Source organism: Chrysemys picta, chromosome 3 (genome assembly GCF_011386835.1).
Source record: "Chrysemys picta bellii isolate R12L10 chromosome 3, ASM1138683v2, whole genome shotgun sequence".
In the NCBI taxonomy this organism is placed as follows: Eukaryota; Metazoa; Chordata; order Testudines; family Emydidae; genus Chrysemys; species Chrysemys picta.
Genome location: NC_088793.1, coordinates 142,259,343 through 142,286,557, shown reverse-complemented (window position 1 = coordinate 142,286,557; position 27,215 = coordinate 142,259,343). Strand labels below are relative to the sequence as shown.

Sequence of the window (27,215 nt, the reverse complement as noted above, 5' to 3'; positions counted from 1 at the left end):
CTGAAAAACAAATTATCGGATTTGAAATACAGCACAGGCTAAAAAAAGGCAGAAATTAAATATGTATATTGAAATGGAAACTTCCTAAAACTACACTAAAAAGAAAGGCTTTTAGCCATGTTTTCTTGCTATCACTGATGCACCGGTGGAGAATTACAGGTCTGAATTTTGCCAGATGCAGCCAACGATTCTAAAACAAATTTGATCCATTTAAAGGAAAATAAGACCTGCAAATTCAACATGCAATCTGAAAGCCAAGCTTTGCTCTAACTCAACATCACCACCAGTAATCCTAATCCAGCAGAGGTGCTATTCAAGTATGTACCTCTGTAAACATTCAGATCCAGATAAAAGATTATATAACTAGAACTTAGTTAACACTTCCGTTGATATGTGAGCCAGAGAAGAATCCAACTCTGTCCTACAACTCTTTAGATTCACAGGCATAAAAAGAGTAAAATCTTATTTTTGTCAAAGATGGCAGATAGGACTCCGAATACACACATGGAGCAAATATGCTTACAACACTATCATTTTTCTGACCATACCTTACTTGACTCCATGTTTGCCCTTTTTCCAAGAGTACTGTTACCAATTGTTGGCAGTAGGAAAGAAGAGTTGTGTTTTCTTTGGACCATGTAAATCAATATAGTAGTTCACACAGGAAAAGGAGAACCCAAATAGGTTTTCATTGCTCTCCAGGACCCATCATCCCAGCCTCCCCCATCCTTGTGTCCAAACAGTTTGTACTCAGAGATTGGGTGAGAACGACTATACAAAAGCAGTTTGTAGAAGGGAGGAGGGAGAACATAGAGTCATATCACAGTATACAACAAGGGACAAAACTTTTAATTAAAAAGTGAAGTTTGGATTACAATTTCTTTACATACCCAGTAAACACAAAACATACACATTAAACATTCATGGTACCACATTACTTAAGCATCATACAGCATATAATTTTCTTTAGCCAAGGGAGCGGATGGTGAATTTCTGCCAGGGAATTTGTACAGATTCAATGATTGTGTCCATGGTTTCTGTATTTTCTTCTTGTGTATGTCATTTGAAAAGCAATGGGCTTGGATTGTAACTAAATTTTGAGATTTGAAAACCATTCTAATGCTAGCCACCACGTTCCCCCTTGTGCCACCACTGCAAATACGAATGGGTCAGTTGTCTGATGCATCGCACTGTTTGTACCTAACCACAGTCACAATATGGTGATTCTTTGATTTTCCATTCGAGTTGGAGATATCCACACCCTCTGAACACTTTCCAAACGCGGTTGATTGCAGTCCACTGCCTATGGGGAAGGCAGAATCTTAGGACTTCTTTCGCTGGATCTTCAGTCAGGTCTTCAGAATATCACACAAGCGGCCCAAGATTCAAGCCAGAAAATTCTTGCATCCTTTCCATTGGCCTGTAGCATTGACACACAGATCCAGAAAGGCTTCCTGGATTTGAATGGGGAAAGTAGAAACAAAATGAGGTCTTAGTGTATCAGCAGATCCAGAGCGGCCAGGATCTTCTTGTACTCCTGGACCCCACCAATGTCTCACCTGATGTTGGCTGGCACAGTGCTCGCCAAAACTGGTAACCACAGTATTGGCATTGATTTGAGAGAGCTGCTAACAATTGTGAGAATAGCATTGATTTCAGTGTCAATGAGATTGGTGTGGGAGCTATTTTACCAAACTGGCATACAACACTCCACCATTGGCAAGACCTGGGCTTGTACTGACGTTCAAAGCGTGCTTGCATCACATCTCCAGGATATGCTTGTGAGCTTCTTGATGATATTAACCTTTGTCTTTATCTTCTTTTTGGTGTTGTCAACATGTTGGTGACAGCTTGGCATCTGATCAAGGGTAACTCCAAAGTACTCAGGATTGTGGTCATGGAGTAGAGGCAGACCACAGAAGTCCACTTTCCTTGGCACTTCAGCCTCATGGTTATTCAAGTGGAAGGCAGACACAGGTGTTTTCAAAGTGTTGGGTTTCAGTTGCCAAGCTCTGAAATAAGTCTCAAATGTCCAGAGGTAGTTGTTCATGACCTTTTCTGTGGCCTTCAAAGACGATGCTTGCATTGCTAGCACAGTGTCATCTGCATAGATGAATTTATGGTATGATGTGACCAGAATGTTGCTGGTACAGAGACAGAACAGTGCAGGCCCTAAAATGGATCCATGTGGGAGGCTATTGTTCAATCTCCACGATGTGTTGGCAGATTCACCAAGGTGTACAATGATTTTTCTGTTACTCAGCATCTCAGTGATAAGTCTGATGGTTGATTAGCACCGAAAAGCTAATTAATCCAGCAGGACACTTCTGCGCCATACAGTATCTTATGCAGAATGTCAATGAATGCTGCTGCTGTTTTTAATTTTCACTGGATTTTATGTAGCTGGTTAAGGCCAGCACCTGGTCACAGCAGTTGCAACTAGTTCTTAATCTGGCCTGCTCTTCGGGGACCAGTTGCTCCAGTATCAGCTACAACCTTTGAAGTAGGAGCCGCTCCAACAGTTTATAGCACCTGCTAAGGAGGGAGATGGGCCAGTATCTTTTGGGGGTCAGTGGCCTCTTTTCCAGGCTTCAAAATGGCTATAATCTGTATTTCCTTCCTTATGCCAGCATTTTTTCAACAACACTGGTGTGACCATCTTTATTTTACTGAGCATGCCATCCATGTTTACTTTGGATGACCATTGTGTACAATACTCAGGAGTCACCAGGCTTCCAGCAGTTAACAGTGCATAGCACTCAGAATGTACTTGAGCGGTCATGAAGATAGGCAGCTCTTGTTCAATGTCAGTGGGTATCTCACACACATCAGGAAGAAAAGAAAAGAGCTTGGTGGATATTGTGGCACATTTAATCTACAAACACTGGTTGAGATTATCCATCCCACGTTCCCAGTCATTGTGAAGCTGATTCATTGTGCTTCTGAAGAAGCAGCAGGCTGTTTATTCTTCCTGCCTGATCCATTCTCATATGTTCCACACACATATGTTACTCTTTTCTTCGGTTGTATTCTGGAAAGAGGTTATGGCAGCATAACCATGTTCTCAAAAGCAGAGCATTGTAAACCATCAAACATGAGCTGATAGAGAACAAAATTCCATCACTGTCATGCGATATTACCTACACCTCCCCACTTATTTGCTAAGTAAGCAATCTTCAGCACTTATTGCCAACTTCACTCTATCCAAGCAGAGCCATCCACAGATGAATCCTGGTAACTGGCATTTGTCCATGAATTATCAGAAAGTAGTATTTTTCCATCAAACTCCCAAAGGTCTGTGTCGGGGGAGGAGATAAAGAGGGTGGGAATGTCTGTGCCTGAATCATAAGAAGAGATTTTGTAATACACACACTGATGCGCTGTAATAGTAATATTTCCCATGTTTGGCTAACCAAACTCTCACCTCTTCCTCACCATTTCAGACTAGATACTAGGGATCAGTAATAGCATGCTAGGCTGTTGTAAGTCACTTTTACTCAAAATATTAGAATTTTATAAATTAGCCTTCTAGACTTGGTTCTTAATGTCTTGGTTACTGTTCATTTTCGGGTGGTTTTTGTTGGCAAAGCCAGCTTCTCCAGGGTGACCTCATCTGCACTTTCTTGGCCTCAGAATGTAAGCGTATTTTGGCTTCCAATGTACTTTGGTACTGCTCCAGCTCACTACAGCTGCCTGTGAGGGAAAATAGGCTATGGAGTAATGAATTAAGGAGAAAACAGAGTATGAAGAATTAAGAGAACTGCATTAAGCAGAGCATACATAATGTGGCCTTAAATGCTGTAAATAAGAGCAATACACAGTACCTCTAATTTTAAGATCTGTACTCAAAACGTTGACTTCTCCAGTGTCTGTCTGTCTCTCTCAGGTCTGCCTCTGTGTCATCCTTCCAGGAAGCTTCCAGGAAGATGTGATATCAACCACATCAGTGATAAATTCTTCCTTCTCGATGAAGCAATGCTACACCATGGCAGGTGGACATCTGAAGGTTCAATTACCAATAGTGATGTCTCATAGTTTAAGGGTGTTAAAACACCACATCTATTACTAGTCTCCTTGTAAACCATAACCAGCAGAGAATCTGATGATTCAGAGGGATGCCTATTTGTGCTTACTGTGTTCAGCAGAACATTAGAGGATATCCTCTAAGACAGTGGTTCCCAAACTTTAACAACCCGTGAACCCCTTTCACGAAAATATCAAATCTCACATATCCCCTCCTAAGAATGAATATTTCCAGGGATTTTCTCCCTTCTCTGAGCATAAATTATAGAAGCAGTGATCTTGGAAATAATTTGGGTTTTTTATGACACGATTACACACTATTTATTATTACATTATTATCATTACATTATTAATTTGATTACATTATGAAAACTGCAACACTCTTCCAAGATTTCACTTTTGTAGCTCATATCACTTCGATTAAGCCTCCTACATGTTTCATCAAGGAGTATCAGACGTGAAACAGCATGAAGGTATTTAAGAAGCCAACTCAAATAAAGAATTCCTCCCACAAGCATTCGGGTCTTGAGCAGTCCAGGCAAACAACGCACCACGACAACAAAGCTTAAACTTGTTCTTCATAACTTTAAAAACAACACTAGCAGCTTATTTAATTTTAGAAACAGAAAAAATATCCACCTCCCTTTCCATTTCTCATAAGGAGTCTTGAAATTTAAATCTCCTGAGTGTGATGGATGCACTTGCTTTGATCTGCATAGTTCTTGGAAGTCCGGAACCATCGGAGAAAGATAAAGTCTCAGGTCTGGTTCAGCGTTGAGTCTGCTTCTATTTGGTTTTCAGATGTGCATATGAGGAAAATACTTTCTCGCATAAGTATGTTGTTGAAAACAGTAACAAAACTATCCTAGCTTTTTCTGCCATCTTAAACTCAGCCAAAAGTTGATCAATGACAAATTTCTGAAACTCCTTTTCAATTCGTAATCACAGGAGATCTCAATTTCTCTTTTTCCTCAGTGCTCAATATCTGCGTTGAGAAAGTGGTATCATCAAAGGGCTTGCAAATCCAGTTATCACCTGACATAGCTAAAAAGTATTGCCTGAATGTTGCACAAAGTCCTTTTAGGTGTGCAGTTATATTGGTTTTAGTGTACTGATCCAACCGAAGTTTATGTTCTGCCAGGAAGTCATGGTCATGGGGCTCAGGCTGCCGGCTGCCAGCCCCCCCGCGCCCGGGGTCCCTAGGGATGGCTCTGTCTGCCATTACAGAATTTTTTCTGAGAACCCCCCCGATACATTTCGCGAACCCCCAAGGGTTCACAAACCCCAGTTTGGGAACCACTGCTCTAAGAGAAAACCACATATAGTATATATTGTATATATGTGTGCGGGGGGGGGGGGCAGGAGGTTGTATATACATACACACACACCCACACACCAATACCTATATATACACATACCTAAACACAAAAAAAAGGGTGATCTATTACATGTACTGCCTTCTTAACCTGTACTCATCCTCTGAGCATCAAGCAATATCCACTGAAAACCAGGGCCGGCTCTAGGTTTTTTGCCGCCCCAAGCCAAAAAAAACCTCCAAGAGCACAACTGCCGAAGCAAAAAATAAAATAAAAAAAGGGGGGGGGGGAGTGTGGCCAGAATGCCACCCCTGAAATTGTGCCACCCCAAGCACATGCTTGGTTTGCTGGTGCCTAGAGCCAGCGGCTGAAAACAAAATGCAACTACATGCAAAAAGTGTTTCCATCTTTTTTCTCTCAAAAAAAAAAAAATTCTACTGGCTTGATGCCCAGGATGTACAATACTCAGTCATAGGCCAGTAACTAATTTGAAGCTTGAAATCTTACAGAATATCAGGTCAGAAATGGAAGCTTTTTATGCCATTAGAAAGAATGAAATGATCTGCCCATCCAAAGGTATTAGATTTCCGCATTTAGCCATAGCAGAATTCTAGATATCAGACCTTATTATCATGGCATTATGTACAGAAGAGTAATTGTATGTTATTTAAAGGTTTGTGAAATGTATTTATAATTAATTTCTCTCTCCGAAGCCTGGCCTATTGAAATCATTATACTAACAAAATCTACCTTTAGAGGCAGAGGGGTTACAAAATATAGCTTCCATAAAAACATCTGAAGACTCAAACATAGCTTTTGTTTACAAGGTATGACATGTAAAGGATCCATGCTGGTTTAATATGGTATGAAGGTTATAACATTTGGGATGTCTGGAAAATTCACAACCTCATCACTCAAGAGCAATGCAGCTATTAGAAACTCAGAATAAAACCTTCTTTACCATACCATGTTTTATATAATATTTTATTGCAATATATTTTAGCATTTTGTTCAAGTCCCCATCACCATAATTATTAGATTGCATAGCAAAGTCCCAGGTTGCTTTTATAGAGTGTTCAGCTCTTGGGTTATAAGAAGCTTTGCTAAAAGTAGGAATCTTTAATTTGGGGGGGGAGGGGGGGAGAGATGTGCCTGTAAATGTTATTTTGATTATGGAGGAAAACTTTACCAAAGAGGAAAATATTGCAGCTTGACCTCAAGGTGGTCGAACTCTAAATTAATCAGCTCTACTAAAAATTCATTCCACCACCAGACCCCAACTGAGAATGCCTTATCTCTGGCTCTCATATATTTACTATAACTATCATCAATGTTTCAATTGAAGGAAACAGGTTCTCTCTCATCTTTGGTGGAACTCATCCTCTTCTCTGGCTATTACTAAACCATCTCGACCAGAAGACTTATCCCTGACACAAAAGTAAATACTTTTGTCTTTAGAAAGCAGCACATTGCACTATATGCCAAATATATTAAAAGTTACATTTCTTTGTGAAGGGGGTCATCTCAGAACCTCTGATAAAGACTATTAACTCATTCAAAATTACTCAGTTTGTGACCTGCTTTAAAAAAATTGCCTATGTCACTTGTATAATCAGCCTGGCCCAGATATTTTAGTTAATATAAAGAAAGCTTCAAGTTTTCATGACGGAGAAAAGCCAGTCTAGAAATATCATTTATGGAGGGGGCAAGAGTTTTCCTATGATCAGAGGAGAGATTTTAAAGCACTTTAAAATTCAGATCTGATCCATGGGGGGGGGGGGGGAGGGATTTTCTTTAATGTTGGCTTTTTGTGTAAAAATCTACTTTGTACTACACCACATCAAGGTCAAACTCTGCCAGCAAAGCCAATATAGTCTACTCAAATTGAAGTAACCAGCTGCTAGTGGTTTCAGCATTTTATTCTGTTCCAATGCCCCAAGTGCAAGTGTGAGTTTAAAATGTAACAAATATAAAAGAGGAAAGACAGACTCTCTCTACACTAGTGTTCTGAACCTGTGGCCCAATCAGCACACAGCTGTGGCCCATGTGACATCCTCAGGGCCATAACTAGGGTACGACAGGAGGGGCACCTGCCCTGGGAGCAGAGCCAGTTGGGGGGGGGGTGTGCAAAAAATTGCACAACACAGGATCAGCCCCAGCATCAGCCCCCCTCCCCTGAGCAGGATCAGGCCGAGCGGTATCGCCTCACCAACCCTCCCACAGGATCGGGCCCTGCAGCAGCAGGAGGCCAGGTGCTCAGCACCCCCACACCATGCAGCATCACCAGTCCAATGACCCCAGCTGGAGCAGGCTACCTGGCACTAGGATCACAGCAGCAGGTGGGCAGGGCTGTCATAACAAATACTAAACACTTTATTATTAATTATAATTTATTATTTATTATTATTATATGTACCGAATTTTACTTTTCCCCAGGCGGGTTCCACACCTGCTCTGCCCTGAGGCCCCCTGCCTACACTCTGCCTCTTCCCACCCCCACTGTGCCCCCTCCCCAAGGCCCCTGCCCACCACTCACTGCTGGTCTCTGCCCTCTCCCAAGCTGCCAAACAGCTGTTTGATTAGCAGATCAGCAGTTTCCATGACTAGGGGGCTAGACTGCAGGAGTCATTTTCTATTTCTTTTGGTGAAGATTGTTCATTAATTTTTTCCTTGTTCTGTGCTTTCAGGGCATATGCGCCAGAAATTTTCCCCCAGTTAACTAGAAATCACGTAGGAAGGTGAAAAATATGTTTGTTTATAAAGTTTAAGCTGTAACTAAACCTATTTAACCATTCTCATGTACAAGTCCTAGATTAAAACTCATTGTAGTAATTGTAAATCATTAAACAAATTATAAACACTCAAAGCAACTAACTCACAGGAAAACTATAGTTAAGAGATTGTGCATGCCATGTGGAAATCCCCTTTGTAGCTGCAAATCATAAAACATACCAGACTCTCTTTCCACATTCAGGAAAGTACTTTTTCCTTACTAGAAAACAGCTTCAAAGTCTCTCACCATTAGGATCTAATTCCAAAGTGTCTGAAGCAAGGTGTAAGAATTACAGTATTGCTAAGAACTTCGAGACTTGACTCTCAAACAAATGACATGCTCTACATGATAGGATAAATTCGTTTCTGAAAAGGAAAGCATTGATGGAAGATGTCTGTGTCAGATTGATGTAAGCAAGTAAAATCAATTTAATGTAGGAGGCTACCTTGTGTGTTAGAAATGAAGATTACGTACTACAGGTAAGGCTGCGAGTCTTTCATGAAGGTCACAGTAGCCACAGATTCCATGACTTTCCGGGACCTCCGGGACTTCCTCAACTGCAGCGGCTGACCCCAGGGCCTCCCCAGCAGCTGGCGCAGCCCCGGGGCCAGCCACACTGGCCACTGTTCGGGCAGCCCCAGGCAGCTGGTCCTGGGCGCTGACCCGAAGCAGTGGTCTGGGAAGAGCAGTCCGGGAGGAGCAGCGGGGCCCCCGGGGCCGACCCCTCCCAGGAGCAGCAATACCAGAGATGGCCCCCCCAGCCTCACCCCTCCATATTAACTGCTCCCTCTTTGCCCCATCACACAGTCCAGCTCGCAGGTCCACATCTGGCAATCCTGCAGTAGAAATTCAGCTGAGGCTGCATACTCTGCCCCATCCCCATGATCCATCACTGCATCCTCCTCCCACCTCCAGCTCTGGAATTCCTCAGCTATAGAACTACTGGTTGTTTGCCAGCTACAAGCCCTGCTCTGATGAGCCACAGGTGTTTCGTCAGCATATCTGTAGCTGGCTGGGCTTCAGCAGGAGTGGAGCTGGCAGCTTTATTTCTCGCAGCTCTTCAGCTACCCTCCCCCACCTCACCCATTCCCTGTTATATTTGTAAGGGCGGTGAGGAGCTCAACTACCAGCTCCTCACTTCTGCTGCCATCTGAGCTAACAAGCAGTATGTGGATCTCTGGCCAATAGTCTCACTGGCAAACAAGCAGGGGTTTTATATTCCAAAGAGTGTCTTTTAGAAAAGCAACTTAAAGTTAAACTTTGCATAAATTCTTATTTTCAAGCAATATTATAAAAACCACCAGAAATTCTCCCTTTCGTAGTGCAGTAAGTAGTAAAGCTTTTCTAGTTTATCTTTCTGACAATTACCTGAATAAATATCTGAGGGGGAACCATCAGACCCTTTTTCAATTTTTTAAGAGATATTCACAAGATAAATTTAAACTTAAAACAAAATACAAACCAGAGTGGGGTTTTTTTGTTTGTTTGTTTGAAGAACAGTTTATTTTTATTTTTAAGAACAGTGACCCAGCCACTCCCAGTCTTTATTCGGGCCTAATTTGATGGTGTCAAGTTTGCAAATTAATTCCAGTTCTGCAGTTTCTTGTTGAAGTCTGTTTTTGAAGTATTTGTTGTTGTTGTTGTTGTTGAAGAATGGCGACTTTTAAGTCTGTTATTCTTCAACAAAAAAAACTTCAAAAACAGACTTCAACAAGAAACTGCAGAACTGGAATTAATTTGCAAACTTGATACCATCAAATTAGGCCTGAATAAAGACTGGGAGTGGCTGGGTCACTACAAAAAATAATTTTTCCTCTGTTGATACTCTCACCTTCTTGTCAACTGTTGGGAATGGGCCACATTCACCATGACTGAACTGGCCTCGTTAGCACTAACCTCCCACTTGGTAAGGCAACTTCCATCTTTTCATGTGATGTATATTTATACCTGCTTACTGTATTTTTCACTCCATTCATCTGATGAAGTGAGTTATAGCCCACGAAAGCTTATGCCCAAATAAATTTTAGTCTCTAAGGTGCCACAAGGGCCCCTCGTTGTTTTTACTGATACAGACTAACATGACTACCCCTCTGAAACCTGTCACCAAACAATCTGCAGTGATTCAATGTATAAAATTTAATCCCAGTATTATTAAATTTCCTAAAAGCAAAATGGAGCCTGTTCTTAAGTATAACAGTTCCAGAAGAGCATCTAACAGGATATCACATGGGGGAAGTCTGCTTATACAACAGATTGTTCCTTGGTGGACTTACATTGACATCAGTGCAGTTACATCAGGAGTTAACTTTGCCCTTTGTTCTGGTGGTACTTAACGTTTCAGGAAGCAATACTTCATTTTCCACTTTATATAACAATATTACTGGAATTAAATTGAGGACCTTAATGCAGTGTACAGCAACCAGTATTGCTGGAGTGAAAAAAACAACTGGGGTTTTTCCTCTATCTTGGCAATAATTGAAAATTATTCCGGTTCAAGTTCCAGATCTTACATTACACAATTCTGGACCAATCGTCAAAAACTCTCACACAAGGGACAAGTAAAGGCGGATACTGTTTTACGGTCCAATATCTCATGACCCACCATAACTCAAAACAAATGCTTACACCATTTGAAAGTTAATCCCAGCTTATTTCTAATGGCACAAAACATCTGTAATCTTGTCAATTTTTATAATTAACTGAAGTCACATCGTTCTGATTACCACCTTGTGTCCTCAGCCAGCTACCCACCCCAATACTTAAAATCATGTCAGAATTCATGCCATCGGCTGGAGAACTAGACTTCAAAATCCAGTACTATAGATATTTTCTCCACCTTCTGCCTTGCCATATAGGCATTACTTCACTGGTGCTGCCACCTGGTACACCAGAAAGCCAAGCATGTGTCAATGCCTTGGCACAAACACACACACACACCCTCCCACACACACCACTCCCCCCCCCCACACACACACACACCTGCATACATCCCTGTTTTGCTAACCTCTCTTCCCTCATCTCCCCACCACTCTGGTCACTTCCTTGTACCCCAAATCTGACTCACTCCCCTAGCCGCCACACATCTAGACTCATGCCTCCTATTGCCACCAAAACCTTCTCTCACTCCCCACTAAAGCCTGCCTCCCTGGCATACCAGGGGCATGTGGAAAGAATAAACAGGTCAGTCAATGCTGCAAGCTGGCAGCCGGGTGGGTTGTTTTTTTTTTAAATGTAAAAATTATAATTTAATTAACAAAATAAAATCTGATCATCCCTGATGATGCCACAGCACAACTGGTTGCTGAGCTCTGTGACTTTATCCTCATGCACAATTATTTCAAATTTGGTGACAATATATACCTCCAGACCAGTGGCACCGCTATGGGCACCCGCATGGCCCCACAATATGCCAACATTTATATGGCTGACCAGAAACAACGCTTCCTCAGCTCTCGTCCACTCACGCCCCTTCTCTACCTACGCTACATTGATGACATCATCATCTGGACCCATGGGAAGGAGACTTTGGAAGAATTCCACCACGATTTCAACAGCTTCCACCCCACCATCAACCTCAGCCTGGACCAATCTACACGGGAGGTCCATTTCTTAGACACCACGGTACAAATAAGTAACGGTCACGTTAACACCACCCTATACCGAAAACCCACCGACCGCTATGCCTACCTACATGCCTCCAGCTTCCATCCCAGACACACCACTCGATCCATCATCTACAGCCAACCACAACCGCAGAGACCAACACCTACAAGATCTTCACCAAGCATTCTCAACACTACGATACCCATACGAGGAAATAAGGAAACAAATCAACGAAGCCAGATGTGTACCCAGAAGCCTCCTGCTGCAAGATAAGCCCAAGAAAGAAACCAACAGAACTCCACTGGCCATCATCTACAGTCCTCAGCTAAAACCTCTCCAACGCATCATTAGTGATCTACAACCCATCCTGGACAACGATCCCTCGCTTTCGCAGGCCTTGGGAGGCAGGCCAGTCCTCGCCCACAAACAACCCACCAACCTTAAGCATATTCTCACCAGCAACCACACACCACACCATAGTAACTCTAACTCAGGAACCAATCCTTGCAACAAACTTCGATGCCAACTCTGCCCACATATCTACACCAGCGACACCATCACAGGACCTAACCAGATCAGCCACAACATCACCGGTTCATTCACCTGCATGTCCACCAGTGTAATATATGCCATCATGTGCCAGCAATGCCCTTCTGTTATGTACATCGGCCAAACTGGACAGTCACTACGTAAAAGGATAAACGGACACAAGTCAGATATTAGGAATGGCAATATACAAAAACCTGTAGAACAACACTTCAACCTCCCTGGACACACAATAGCAGATTTAAAGGTAGCTATCCTGCAGCAAAAAAACTTCAGGACCAGACTCCAAAGAGAAACTGCTGAGCTTCAGTTCATTTGCAAATTTGACACCATCAGCTCAGGATTAAACAAAGACTGTGAATGGCTAGCCAACTACAAAAGCAGTTTCTCCTCCCTTGGTGTTCACACCTCAACTGCTAGAAGAGGGCCTCATCCTCCCTGACTGAACTAACCTTGTTATCTCTAGACTGATTCTTGCCTGCATATTTATACCTGCCTCTGGAAATTTCCGCTACATGCATCCGACAAAGTGGGTATTCACCCACGAAAGCTTATGCTCCAATATACCTGTTAGTCTATAAGGTGCCACTGGACTCTGTCGCTTTTTACAGATCCGGACTAACACTGCTACCCCTTTGATGTTTAAAATGAAATCTGAATTTAATACAAAATATGTTAAGGCCTAAACTTATTATAATGTCTCAAAACATTTAAATAAAAAAATTAATATGCTAACTCCATGACTGAGTCACTATCAAAAACTTTGAGTTAAAGGCTGCTTTTCTATATAAAGAAAAAATCAGGGGGAAAACATTAAATTTTGAGGTCAGGCTTTATAAATATGGCACAATAGGTCATGTACTCTATTCAGGGCTTGATCCTCTGGGAATACCAAGGGGCTGTACTACTAGGTGCAAGAGACTGGCAAAAGTCAACATAGGCACTGAAACCCAGTCTCCGACTCCAGGAGACAACATCATGTATTTCATCAGGAGCATCCACTGAGTTCACCTGGGTGGTCTCATACTCCTATTTTATAGCTTCTCCCTACCTGAGCTCTGACTAGCTCAGTCCTCAATTTATGAATATTTATGACTGTACCCATCATGGAAACTTAGCCCTGGTCTACACTACGAGTTTAGGTCGAATTTAGCAGCGTTAGATCGATTTAACCCTGCACTCGTCCACACCATGAAGCCATTTTTGTCGACTAAAAGGGCTCTTAAAATCGATTGGTGTACTCCTCCCCAACAAGGGGATTAGTGCTGAAATCGATCCTGCTGGGTCGAATTTGGGGTAGTGTGGAAGCAATTCGACTGTATTGGCCTCTGGGAGCTATCCCAGAGTGCTCCATTTTGAGCACTCTAGACAGCGCTCTCAACTCAGATGCACTGGCCAGGTTGACAGGAAAAGCCCCACGAACTTTTGAATTTCATTTCCTGTTTGGCCAACGTGGCAAGCTGATCAGCACAGGTGACCATGCAGAGCTCATCAGCACAGGTGACCAGGGAGTCCCAGAATCACAAAAGAGCTCCAGCATGGACCGAATGGGAAGTACTGGATCCGATCGCAGTACGGGAAGACGAATCTGTGCTATCAGAACTCCGTTCCAAAAGACGAAATGCTGGAATATTTGAAAAAAATCTCCAAGGGCATGAAGGACAGAGGCTATAACAGGGACCCACAGCAGTGCTGCGTGAAACAAAGAGCTCAGGCAAGCCTACCAAAAAAACAGAGAGGCAAACGGCTGCTCCTAGTCAGAGCCCCAGACATGCCGCTCCTATGATGAGCTGCATGCCATTCTAGGGGGTGCCCCTACAACTACCCCAACCCTGTGCGTGGATTCCGTCAATGGATTCTCACACAACAGGGATGCAGATTTTGGGGATGAGGAAGATGAGGAGGAGGAGGAGGTTGAAGATAGAGCACATCAAGCAAGCGGAGAAACCATTTTCTCCTGACAGCCAGGAACTGTTTTTCACCCTGGATCTAGTACCCTCCCACCCCCCACCCCTCCAAGGTGGGCTTCCAGACCTTGAAGGTGGAGAAGGGACCTCTGGTGAGTGTACCTTTGTAAATATAATACATGGTTTAAAAGCAAGCGTGTTTAATGATTAATTTGCCCTGAAGACTTGGGATGCATTGGCGGCCAGTACAGCTACCGGAAAAGTCTGTTAACGTGTATGGGGATGGAGCAAAATCCTCCAGGGACATCTCAGTGAAGCTCTCCCGGATGTACTCCCAGAATCACCTGGTTGAAATAGGGGAATTTTATTAAGGGGACATTCAGAGGTGGCCGTTCCTGCTGGGCTCTTTGCCTGTGGCTTAACAGAAATCATCCCTGCTGTTAGCCACGCGGTGGGGGGAGGGGTGAAGTGAACATCCCAGAGAATTGGGAGGTGAGGGGGGTTAGTTGGGTTTGTGCTGCACGTTAACCCGAAAAAAGCAGTCCCTCCTGTTAAATGGCGAACCCAACAGGTGCTTGGTATGGTAAATGAGGGCACTGCTGTCTGAAACCATCCCCACATGTTATGAAGGTGAAAGAAGCCAAAAGACTGTGGCCTACCATGTCTGCCTGCAAGCCGAACTCTGTTGCCCGTCGGCCCTGTGTGTGTTCTCTCTCACACCAAACTGGCAGGCCCTCAATATAAGAGGCAAAATGCCACCTTGTAAAGAAAGCACACATGCTATGTAATGTTAACAGCTTGGTTCACCGTGAAAGAGTCTACCCATTGTTCTCTAAAATGTCTTTTTAAATACTACTCTCCCTTTTTTCCTTCCCACAGCTGCAAATGTTTCAACGCTCCCCGTATCATCTCCGTCCCAGAGGCTAGTGAAGATTAGAAGGCGAAAAAAAACACACTTGCGACGAAATGTTCTGAGCTCATGCAGTCCTCCCACACTGAAAGAGCCCAGCGGAATGCCTGGAGGCAGACACTGTCAGAGTGCAGAAAAGCACAAAATGAGCGTGAGAACAGGTGGCGGGAGCAAGAGGAGAGGTGGCGGGATCAAGATGATCAATGGCGTCAGCGTGATGAGAGGAGGCAGGAAGCAATGCTTAGGCTCCTGGAGGATCAAACTGATATTGTCTGGCGTATTGTTGAGGTGCAGGAAAGGCAGCAGGAGCACAGACCGCCGCTGCAGCCTGTGTGTAACCAACCGCCCTCCTCCCCAAGCTCCATAGCCTCCTCACCCAGACGCCCAAGAACACGGTGTGGGGGGCCTCCAGCCACCCAACCACTCCACCCCAGAGGACTGCCCAAGCAACAGAAAGCTGGCATTCAATAAGTTTTGAAGTGCAGCGTGGCCTTATCCTTCCCTCCTCCGCCACCCCACCCGGTGCTTCCCTCTTCTCCCATCCTCCCAGGCTACCTTGGCAGTTATCCCCGCATTTGTGTGATGAGTTAATAAAGAATCCATGAATTTGAAACAATAACTTTATTGCCTCTGCAAATGGAGATCAAAGGGGGGAGGGGAGGGCGGTTGGCTTACAGGGAAGTAGAGTGCACTGGGGGGGGGGTTCATCAAGGAGAAACAAACGGAATTTTCACACCGTAGCCTGGCCAGTCATGAAACTGGTTTTCAAAGCTTCTCTGCTGCGCTCTTCTAACCACCCTGGTGTCTGGCTGCGCATAATCAGCGGTCAGGCGATTTCCCTCAACCTCCCACCCCGTCATAAACGTCTCCCCCTTACTCTCACAGATATTGTGGAGCACACAGCAAGCAGTAATAACGATGGGAATATTGGTTTCGCTGAGGTCTAACCGAGTCAGTAAACTGCGCCAGCGAGCTTTTAAACGTCCAAATGCACATTCTACCACCATTCTGCACTTGCTCAGCCTATAGTTGAACAGCTCCTGACTACTGTCCAGGCTGCCTGTGTATGGCTTCATGAGCCATGGCATTAAGGGGTAGGCTGTGTCCCCAAGGATAATTTTAGGTCATTGCATCCAACGAAGTGGGCATTCACCCACGAAAGCTTATGCTCCAATACATCTGTTAGTCTTAAAGGTGCCACAGGACTCTCTGTTGCTTTTTATAGGCATTTCAACATCCCCAACGGTTATTTTCTGGTCTGGAAAAAGTCCCTTGCTGCAGCCGTTCACACAGACCAGAGTTCCTAAAGATGCGAGTGTCATGCACCTATCCCAGCCATCCCAAGTTGATGTTGGTGAAACGCCCCTTGTGATCCACCAGTGCTTGCAGCACCATTAAAAAGTACCCCTTTCAGTTTATGTACTGGCTACCTTGGTGGTCCGGTCCCAAGATAGGGATATGCGTTCCGTCTATCACCCCACCAGAGTTAGGGAATCCCATTGCAGCAAAGCCATCCACTAGGACCTGCACATTTCCCAGAGTCACTACCCTTGATAGCAGCAGCTCAGTGACCATGTGAGGGCTCGCTTGTGAACGTGAGGGCTGCTCTCATCTTGGTATTCTTGCGCTTCAGGGCGGGGGAAAGCAAGTCACAAAGTTCCATGAAAGTGCCCTTACGCATGCAAAAGTTTCGCAGACACTGGGAATTATCCCAGACCTGCAACACTATGCGGCCCCACCAGTTTGTGCTTGTTTCCTGGGCCCAGAAATCGGCGTTCCACAGCATGAACCTGCCCCATTAGCACCATGATGTCCAAATTGCCAGCGCCCGTGCTTTGAGAGAACTCTGCGTCCACGTCCTCATCACTCATCACCGCGCTGCTGTCGCCTCCTTGCCTGCTTTTGAAGTTTCTGGTGCTGCATCTACTGCAGGATAACGCACATGGTGTTTACAGTGCTCATAACTGCCACAGTGATCAGAGCGGGTTCCATACTTGCCGTGGTATGCTGTCTGCGGAAAAAAGCGTGAAATGATTGTCTGCCGTTGCTCACGGAGGGAGGGGCAACTCACGACATGGCTTACATGGTTGACTTACAGGGAATTAAAATCAACAAAGGGGCGGGTTTGCATCAAGGAGAAACACACACAACTGTCACACCAAAGCCTGGCCAGTCATGAAACTGGTTTTCAAAGCCTCTGTGATGCACAGCGCACCTTGCTGTGCTCTTCTAATCTAATCGCAAACAGCCTAGTCAGCAAACAGTGCCAGCGAGCTTTTAAATGTCCAAAGGCACGTTCTACCACCATTCTGCACTTGTTCAGCCTATAGTTGAACTGCTCCTGAGCAATGGGAGCAAGGGGTAGGCTGGGGTAGGTGCGACCACGCAGTGCTGCCGGCTGGGAGAGCAGCCTGAGGCAGAAGCCTCCAGCTGGGATGATATTCCAGGCAGGACTGAATCTCCATTAGACAAAACTTAAAGAAGAGAATGACCTGGAGTCATTCCCATTTTTGTCTAGATGCCCCCGACCGACCTCACCAAGGTAAGCCAGGAGCACCCATGTCTGCCCAGGCGCCCCCAACCGACCTCACCAAGGTAAGCCAGGAGCACCCATGTCTGCCCAGGCGCCCCCAACCGACCTCACCAAGGTCGGCCAGGAGCACCCATGAGACGACGACAACAGTTAACAGTCGTATTGCACCGTCTGCCGCCGGCAAGGCAAGGAGATGCTGCTATGTAGCACTGCAGTACCGCGTCTGCCAGCAGCACCCAGGAGACGTACAGTGACAGTGAGCTGAGTGGGCTCCATGCTTGCCGTGGTATGTCGTCTGCACGGGTAACCCAGGAAAAAAGGCAAGAAACAATTGTTTGCCGTTGCTTTCACAGAGGGAGGGAGCGAGGGAGGGGGGCCTGACGACATGTACCCAGAACCACCCGCAACAATGTTTTTGCCCCATCAGGCATTGGGAGCTCAACCCAGAATTCCAATGGGCGGCGGAGACTGCGAGAACTGTGGTATAGCTACCCACAGTGCAACGCTCCTAAAGTTGACGCTAGCCTCGGTACTGTGGACGCATCCACCAACTTAACGCGCTTAGTGGGGACACACACAATCGACTGTATAAAATAGATTTCTAAAAAATCAACTTCTATAAAATCGACCTAATTTCGTAGTGTAGACACACTCTTACTCTCCAAGTCATGCAAAAATACTGATTCGCCCAGTAACTACCAGCCCTTGCTTCTGGATGGTTTGGGACACTTCAGGTAAATGGCCAACCCCTCCCCTTGTGCCCAAAGCCCTGCCTCTCCCCTTCGCCCCCCCCCTTCTCCACTGACCTTTTTGACCCCCCCGCAGGAGCCCAGAGCACCTCCACCACGGCCTCTGGCCTCAATGCTGGGAGGCAAGACCCCAGCCGTGTGGCTGCAGCGCCCCCAGGCCTGGAGCACCGAGCAGCCAGCCCCAAAGCACCAGGCGGCAGCGCTCCCAGCCCTGATGCGCCGGGCGGTTGGGTGGCATGGCTACAGTGCTCCCAGCCCTGGGCAGCCAGCACGGCTGCAGCGACGCCAGCCCTAGTGCTCCGGGCGGTACAGCTGCGGCGCCCCCAGCCCCGGGAAGTGCAGCCCAGGCGGCAGCTTCCCTGAATCCCTGCGGGAGGCAGGCTAGCCAGCCTGGGCCAGGACAGAGCACTGGGAACTGCAGGAGGGGCTTAGCCTGGGGGGCGGAGCGTGGGCGGGCCATGCTCAGCCGTTTGGGGAGGCACAGCCTGCTCCAGCCTACAATACCCGCCGCCCTGAGCAGCAGAATGTGCAACCAGAAAGGAAGAACGCTGGTGTCACAAGCAGGACACTGTAGGAAGAAGGGACAACAGTCATCAGAGTGAAACCTGTAAGTGTTCATTTCAACATCTGGGAACCAGAGACCATGGCTGCAGGTCTTAAAACGACCCTTTTGGGAATATTTTCTATAAATTCCTGTACCTCTGGGTAAAAAAGGAACACGAGCCAAATGTAAACTGTGCAACAAAGAAATGCAAGGCTGGTTGTCAGGATGAAACAACATTATGAAAAAATGCTCCTCAAAAGGTAATGACTTTGAAGATGGATGTGGACATGTCTGAACAATCTGTATCAACTGGCTAGTACACTCATTCTTATGGACTGCCTACCAAGTCTTACTATGCTAGTAAATGATCATCTATACTACGGTCATAAATTTGTGTTTTGAGTGTATTCCTTATTTATGAATTTCAAAATGTCTGTTGAAAATATAATTGGTGTATTAGTTTATTGAGAGAATATTTATCAATTACATGTTTATTGTTACTGCTGGACTTCTGAAATGATTTTTTTTATTGCTCGATGTAATCAAATATCGTAGGTGAAGATTTCCTGTTTAAAAGCAACATTTTATTAGGCATTTATGAATTTTAATATATATATATTTTAATTCCAACCTGTTTGGTATGTTGCTGGAGATAAAGGTTTAAATAGATTTAGATGATAATCCTTATGATGTATTAATTTTTTTCCTCTATAAAACAGGATTTAGAATTAAATCAAATCATTTACATAGTAGTACAAACAGCTGCTGTAGGAAATATATTTAATTAATCTCAGTTTTAAAGCAGTGTACTGAGTAATACTCAGAGTGATTTATTTTTTTACCATTTTGTTTCAGAGTCTATCTTCAACATAAGGGATTATGAATGTTCATCATCTGCAATAACTCTGAAGTTAAGTTTTAGGTGTCTGCTGGTACTACCAACAATGTTGCAACTAAATATTTATCAGACAGTAAATTACCTGTATCAAAAAAGACTTCCTTCATCATCCAGTAAAACCCCAACGATGAGTTCATAATCAGGACCAGCAAATTCCAGCAAGACACCATAGCTGAAAAGATTGCTTGGTTTGTTTATGCAACAAATTCTCCCTTTCATCTTGTTCAGAACAAATATTTTGTTAACATTGTTCAATCATTAGGACCATGCTACACTCTCCACAGCAGAGCAGACTTTCCTTGAAAGTTGCTAGATACAGTGCATGAGAAGGAAACTGAACAGTGTGCAAAAAACATTGACGAGAAATTCATTAATCTGAGTCTTGCTGGGTGGAGCAATGTACACAATGATCCAGAAATACATGCTTTTACAACAACAAAAGATGGGGTTGTTTATCTCACAGAAACAGCTGATACTTCAGGAAACGCTCATGCAGCAGAATACTTATAAGAATTAGCAATAAGAGCTATGAAAAACTGAACAAAAATTCAAATGTCAAGTGCGTAGCTTTGTCACAAACAATGCTGCAAATGTAGCAAAGATATGAGAAATCTAGAAGATAATGAAGGAAACCTGAAACTTATAACATACAGGTGGAGTGCTCATTTGATGCTTCTTTTAGCCAAAGATTTAACTTTAGCTTTAGGAATGAAAGAAAACATTGTTGAAATTGCAAAAGACTTCCAGAACAGCCACTTTGCTTCAGTGAAGCTGAAGCAAGGAGGAGGATCTACGTTAATTATCCCCCAAAATGTATGATGGAATTCAGTGATTGACTGTTTTAAGCTATTTATTAAGAACTGGCCAATTCTGATGACAACTTGTGAAGAAAATCGTCACAAAATAGATGGAACTATTGCAGCCAAAGTAGTCAACATCAGACTAAAGAGAAATGTAGAAGATATGCTGAATATACTGAAACCTATTTCCATAGCTTTGGACAAACTGCAGAAAGTTAGCTAGTGTATTGCTGATGCTGCTGAAAGAACTTCAAGAAACATTGAAGAAAGAAATACTGAACAACAAAGTTAAATTGCAGGTAGTAAAGAAGCAGATGGATCAAGTACTTAACTCCATCTCATTTTCATGCCAATATTCTCAACCCAAAGTACCAGGGTAGACACCTACTTGCTGAAGAAGATGCTGCTGCTATGAGGTGGGAATCTAATAATCACACAGCAATCATGCCAACCATAATAAATGTCAGGGCTGGAGGTGAATCTTTCAAGCAGCACACGTTTGCTGATGATGTTTTAAAGAAAGTCACACTACTGACCTGGTGCAAGTCACTAGCTAAGCACCTGGAACAGAGTTGGTTGAAGAACTAAACCAACTTTGGATAACAGTAACCTCTTCTGCAGGCACAAAGAATATTTTCTCGGACTAATTCATTCAAAGCTGAGAAATCGACTGAGTTGAGAAAGCAGGAAAACATGCCTTTCTCTTCCAATCTATGAATAAAAACAACGAGGAAGGGAATGAGATCTACCAGTTTTAAACATCTGAAGGACAGCCTAAGTAACTTAGGAGACTTGTATAATTTTCAAGAGACTTAGACAAGGAGGAACTTAAATTCCAATCACTTTCACTTAGGCATATTTGAAAAATTTCCCAGTCTGACCTGAAATAATCAGTTTAATTCACCAACTACAGTTAATACCTCCGTTCCTTTAATAAATCATTTAGTAGTAAATGTGAAACATGTTTTGATATGGTTATGTATCCAAAATATTTAAAGTTGTTTTGATTAATTAATATATATTTTATATGCTGTTTTGTGCATTGAATTCAATTCCAGTTAACATCCTGATAAGGTCTGACACAAATCACAAGCAAAAACTTAATTATAAGGAAATAAGCAATATATTTATTCACCATTTTCTAGCATACTAAAAATGTTCAGTTAATAAGAATCTGAAAATATTAAGCTATATAGCTGCTTAAACAAATGTATACAGTTAAAACATACCCTGCTAGGTAGAAAAAAGATATACCACATCTACTATAAAGTAGGGCTGTCAAACGATTAAAAAAATTCATTGCAATTAATCGTGAGATTAAAAAAACAGTCGTGATTTATGGCAGTTTTAAGCGCACTGTTAACCACAGAATACCATTTATTTAAATATTTTTGGATGTTTTCTACATTTTCAAATATATTGATTTCAATTACAACACACCCTTATTTCTGCGCTGCTGCTATGGCTCGTGGTGCCTGGCACTCGTCCTACAGCTCATGGCAGGCTCTGTGCTCTTGCACAGGGGCTGCATCTTGCTGGCCATCCCACAGCCCTCTGGCCACTCCTGGCTCACTGGGGTTGCTATTTCAGATTTTGGTTTGGTGTGAGAGTGTGTGTGTGTGTTGGGGGGGAGACGGTTGTCTCTTTAAGAAGACCACTCAGGAGCCTGAATGCTTTTTCAGCCAGCAGCACTTGCTGTCGACAGCATTCGCTCCCAAGCCAGGAGCAGCAGAAGACAGGCTTACCCTGTTCCCGGACTTCAGCTCAGCAGCAAGCGGGTACATGAGCAGAGGGAGAAGAACACCCTGACATCAGCCCCCGACCCCCGCTCTGTGCAGCAGACGGGAGGCAGGCTCCTGGTCCAGAGCAGCTTGGCTGGGGCAGCTCCATTGGGGAGGGGGAGGAGGGAGCAACAGTGGAGCATGACAGAGGGAGAAGGGGCACCCCTGCCCTAGAGGCATGCACTGGAGTCCCCCTGGTATAACCGGAAAATAACTGAAGTACAAATGGAAAAGCTGATTAAAATTGATTATTTAAATTCAAGCCTTTCCATTTAATGATTTAAATTGCTGATTTCAATTGCCTTGATTTAAAATCAATCCACCCTGGCTAGCCACAAGAGAAAGCAGATGTACAGTTGATGGTGCTGAGCAGATCAATTTGTTAATCCTTGTGTAATTCAAAAACGTTATCCTGAATTAGAATAACTATGTGTTCCACTTTTAAATTGTCAAAAATAGTGTACATCAGAGTTAGGAAAAAAGCATGTGTACGTGAAATTTGCAGAGATTTGGAGGAATGGATTGGTGTTTCCTTGAAGGATATGGAAGAAACCCTGGTTGTTTAGCTAGAGGAATGCAAAGAACTAAGAGAGAAACAGGACAAATTTCTAGAAAGGAGGCATTTAAAAGTGTTTCTTATGCCAACTGTAGGATTAGTCAGAAAATCCCCTGAAGAGTTGATATAAATCTGAGGCCTTTATAAATCTTGCTTCACTGTATCAGAACCACCAGCTGATTTTTCTAAGGCATTTTTAATCAACATATGCCCTAGATTTTAATATTTAAATTAGGGTCAAACTTTTACAATAAAGATGCTAATTAGCTACAGGAAGCCAAAACAGTAATTTATAAGCAAGTATATTTTGAAAATAGCTTGATCAACTGCTTTCTAACTTAAAAAAAATAGCCTATCCTGAAGCAATCACAAGAATATATTCCCTGTGCAAAGTTACGAAATAAACACACATAGGGATTATACGGGAAGTCTAAAAAAGAACTTAATATGGAGCTACAGCTAATTGGCTCTCTTACCCAGAGTAATTTTTAATGACATGATCAATTTTTTCATAGCTTGTAAAAGATAGAGTTGAATGCCATTCTGAAAGGAAACCATTGATACAAATAACTGCTAGATAAACCAAAGAGAGTTGAGATAAAAACCCAAACTCTTTACCTCTCAAAATACAGGCCTTAACCAACTGAGCTAAGGAAAACCCTCTCATAGACTCAAACTTTAAGGCCAGAAGGGACTATCATCATCGTCTAGTCTGACCTCCTGTACATTGCAGGCCACAGAACTTCGCCCACCCACTCCTGTAATAGACCCATAACTTCTGGCTAAGTTACTGAAGTACTCAAATCGTGATTTGAAGACTTCAAGTTACAGAAAATCCACCATTTGCACTAGTTTAAACCTGCAAATGACCCAAGCCCCATGCTGCAGATGAAAGCAAAAATAAAAAATAAAAAACAGGCTCTGCCAATCTGACCTGGGGGAAAATTCCTTCCCAACCCCAAATACAACAGTCAGTTGGACCCTGAGCATTTCACCAAGACCCAAAAGCCAGAAAACCTGGGAAAGAATTCTCTGTAATAACTCAGAGCTTTCCACATCTAGTGTCCCATCACTGGCCATTAGGGATATTTGCAACTAGCAGTCGCAGATTGGCTATATACTATTGTAAGCAGTATGATCATACCATTCCCTCCATAAATTTATCGACCCCAATCTTGAAGCCAGTTAGGTTTTTTGCCGCCACTACTCCCCTTGGAAGGCTGTTCCAGAACTTCACCTAGTTTCGAGCCTAAACTTTTTGATGGCCAGTTTATATCCATTTGTTCTTGTGTCAACATTAGCACTTCACTTAAATAACTCCTCTTCCTCCCTAGTATTTATCCCTCTGATATATTTACAGATAGCAATCTTATCTCCCCATAGCCTTTATTTGGTTAGTCTCTGCTCACAAGGTAGGTTTTCCATTCCTCTGATCATCCCAGTAGCTGTTCTCTGCACCTGTTCCAATTCATTTTTTAAAAAACATGGGATACCAGAATTGCGCACGGTATTCCAGATGAGGTTTCACCAGAGCCTTGTAGAATGGCAAAAACACTTTCTTCTCTGTACTGCAAATACCTCGCCTGAAGCATTCTTGGATTGCATTAACCTTTTTCATGGTCTCACAACACTGGTCATTTATAGTCATCCTATGATCAACCAATACACCCAGGTCTTTCGCCTTCACGGTAGCTTCTAACTAAGTCCCTAGCTTATAGCAAAACATTTTGTTATTAGTCCCTAAATGCATGACTTTACACTATTAAATTTCATCCCATTTCTACTACTCCAGTTTTCAACACCATCCAGATCTTTTTGTATGATATTCCGGTTCTCCTCCATATTGGCAATATCTCCAACTTTGTGTCCTCTGCAAATTTTATTAGCACACTCCCACTTTCTGTGCCAAAGTTATTAATAAAAACATTAAGTAAGATTGGTCCCAAGACCAATCCCTGAGGAACTCCACTAGTAACCTCCCTCCTGCCTGCAGTTCACCTTTCAGTATGACCCATTGTAGTCTCCCCTTTAACCAGATCCTTATCCACTCTTCAATTCTCATATTAATCCCCATTTTCTCCAATTTAGCTAATAGCCTCCCATGTGGAACTGTATCAAATGCCTTACTGAAATCCAGATAGATTATATCTTCTGCATTTCCTTTGTCTAAAAAATCAGTTATCTTCTCAAAGAAGATCAGGTTGGTCTGGCACGATCTACCTTTTGTAAAACCAAGTTGTATTTTATCCCAGTTATCATTCACCTTTATGTCTTTAACTACTTTTTCTTTCAAAACTTTTTCTAAGACCTTGCATACAATTGAGGTTAAACTAACAGGCCTGTAGTTTCCCAGATAACTTTTTTCCCTTTCTTAAAAATAGATACTATATTAGCAATCCTCCAGTCATAGGGTACAACCCCTAAGTTTACAGCCCATAAAAAACCCTTACTATTGGGCTTGCAATTTCATGTATCTATTCCTTTAATATTATTTGATAGAGATTATCCAAGCCCTCCCCCAATTTAGTCACATTAAGATGTTTGATTTTCACCGTAGATGTGGTCATTTCTACTTTCATTTCTTCATTTCCATTGCCACTCCCCAAAGCACCTCATTACCCTTATTAAAAACGGAGGCAAAGTATTTATGTAGGTATTAGGCCACGCCTAGATTATCTTTAATCTCCACCCTATCCTCAGTGTTTAGCAGTCCCACTTCTTTCCTTGTTATTTATATGGCTATAGAACCTTTTACTGTTGGTTTTAATTTCCCTTGCAAGATCCAACTCTGCTTGACTTTTGGCAGTTTTCACTTTTTCCCTATACTTCCTGACCTCCAAGAGGTAGCTTTTCTTGCTGAGCCATCCCATCTTCCATTCCTTGTAGGCTTTCTGCTTTCTCTTAATCATCTGTTTGAGATGCTTGCTCCTCCAGCTTGGTCTACAACCCTTACTTACAAAATTTTCCCCCTTGCTTGGGATGCAGGCTTCAGATAGTTTCTGCAACGTTGACAAAGTAATTCCAAGTCTCCTCCACATTCAGAACCTTGAGTTCTGCAGTCCAGTCCACATCCCTAACTAATACCCTTTAAAAAAAAAGTTTGCCCTTTTGAAATCAAGAGCCATAGTTGCAGATCTATTTTTGTTTCTCTTTCCATTTAGTTTAAACTGAATTAGCTCATGATCACTCAAACCAAGGTTGTCACCTACAACCAGTTCTTCTATGAGGTCCTCATTACCCATCAATACCAAATCTAAAATGCCATCACATCTTGTAGATTCAGCAACTATTTGGTGAAGAAATCTGTCAGCTATCATATCCAGGAAAATCTGGACCCTACTATTATTAGTAGCACTTGTCCTCCAATCTATACCTGGGAAGTTAAAGTCTCCCATAATCACACAATTCCCAGTAGTTTTTATTTCATTAAAAATATTAAAGAGGTCTCTATTCATATCCAAATTGGATCCTGGGGGGGATCTGCAGCATATCCCAAGCACTATCCCAGGGGAACCTCTGGTAGTTTTCTTCCCCAAAGTGAGTTTGACCCAACCAGACTGTTTTATCCATTCCATCACTTCTAATTTCTTTACAGTCTACCTCATCATTAACATACAATGCTACTCATAGAATCATAGAAAATCAGGGTTGGAAGGGACCTCAGGAGGTCATCTAGTCCAACCCCCTGCTCAAAGCAGGACCAATCCCCAGACAGATTTTTACCCCAATTCCCTAAATGGCCCCCTCAAGGATTGAATTTACAACCCTGGGTTTAGCAGGCCAAACCACTGAGCTATCCGTCCCTGTCTTCCCCCCCCTCCCCCCGCCCTTATCTTTATTTCTGTCTTTCCTAAACAGCACATACTTTTCAATCTCTTCACTCATGACTACTAGTCCACCATGTTTCTGTTATCCCTTTAATATCTGGTTTCACTTCATGCACCAGTAGGTCTAGTTCCTCCGTTTTGTTACCCAGGCTCCTTGTATTGGAGTACAGACATCTTAGTTGTTTCTGCTTGGCTTCACCCAGATTTCTCACCAAATTAGATATAGCCATTCTGTTGCCGGTATCGCCTACCTGCCTGTTAGCTTCGCTGGTATTGGCACTATCTTTCCTTTTAAAGTCCATTCTCCTACCCACTGCTGTTCCTTTTTCCTTTACTGAATTCCCTCTTTCTTGATTTTCCTCCTGTTCAAAGTTAGAATCAGGAATAGAGATTACATGAGCATCTCCCAATCATCTCCTCTGGGTTCCTAGTTTAAGGCTCTTTTAATG

The 27,215-nt window shown here is 43.2% G+C and overlaps 1 protein-coding gene across 3 annotated transcripts in view; it reads right to left on the bottom strand.

The window, feature by feature from the left end:
• Positions 1-27,215, bottom strand: part of PRKD3 (protein kinase D3) — an 84,411-nt gene that overhangs the window by 43,298 nt on the left and 13,898 nt on the right. The gene's annotated exons all lie outside the window — the stretch shown is intronic.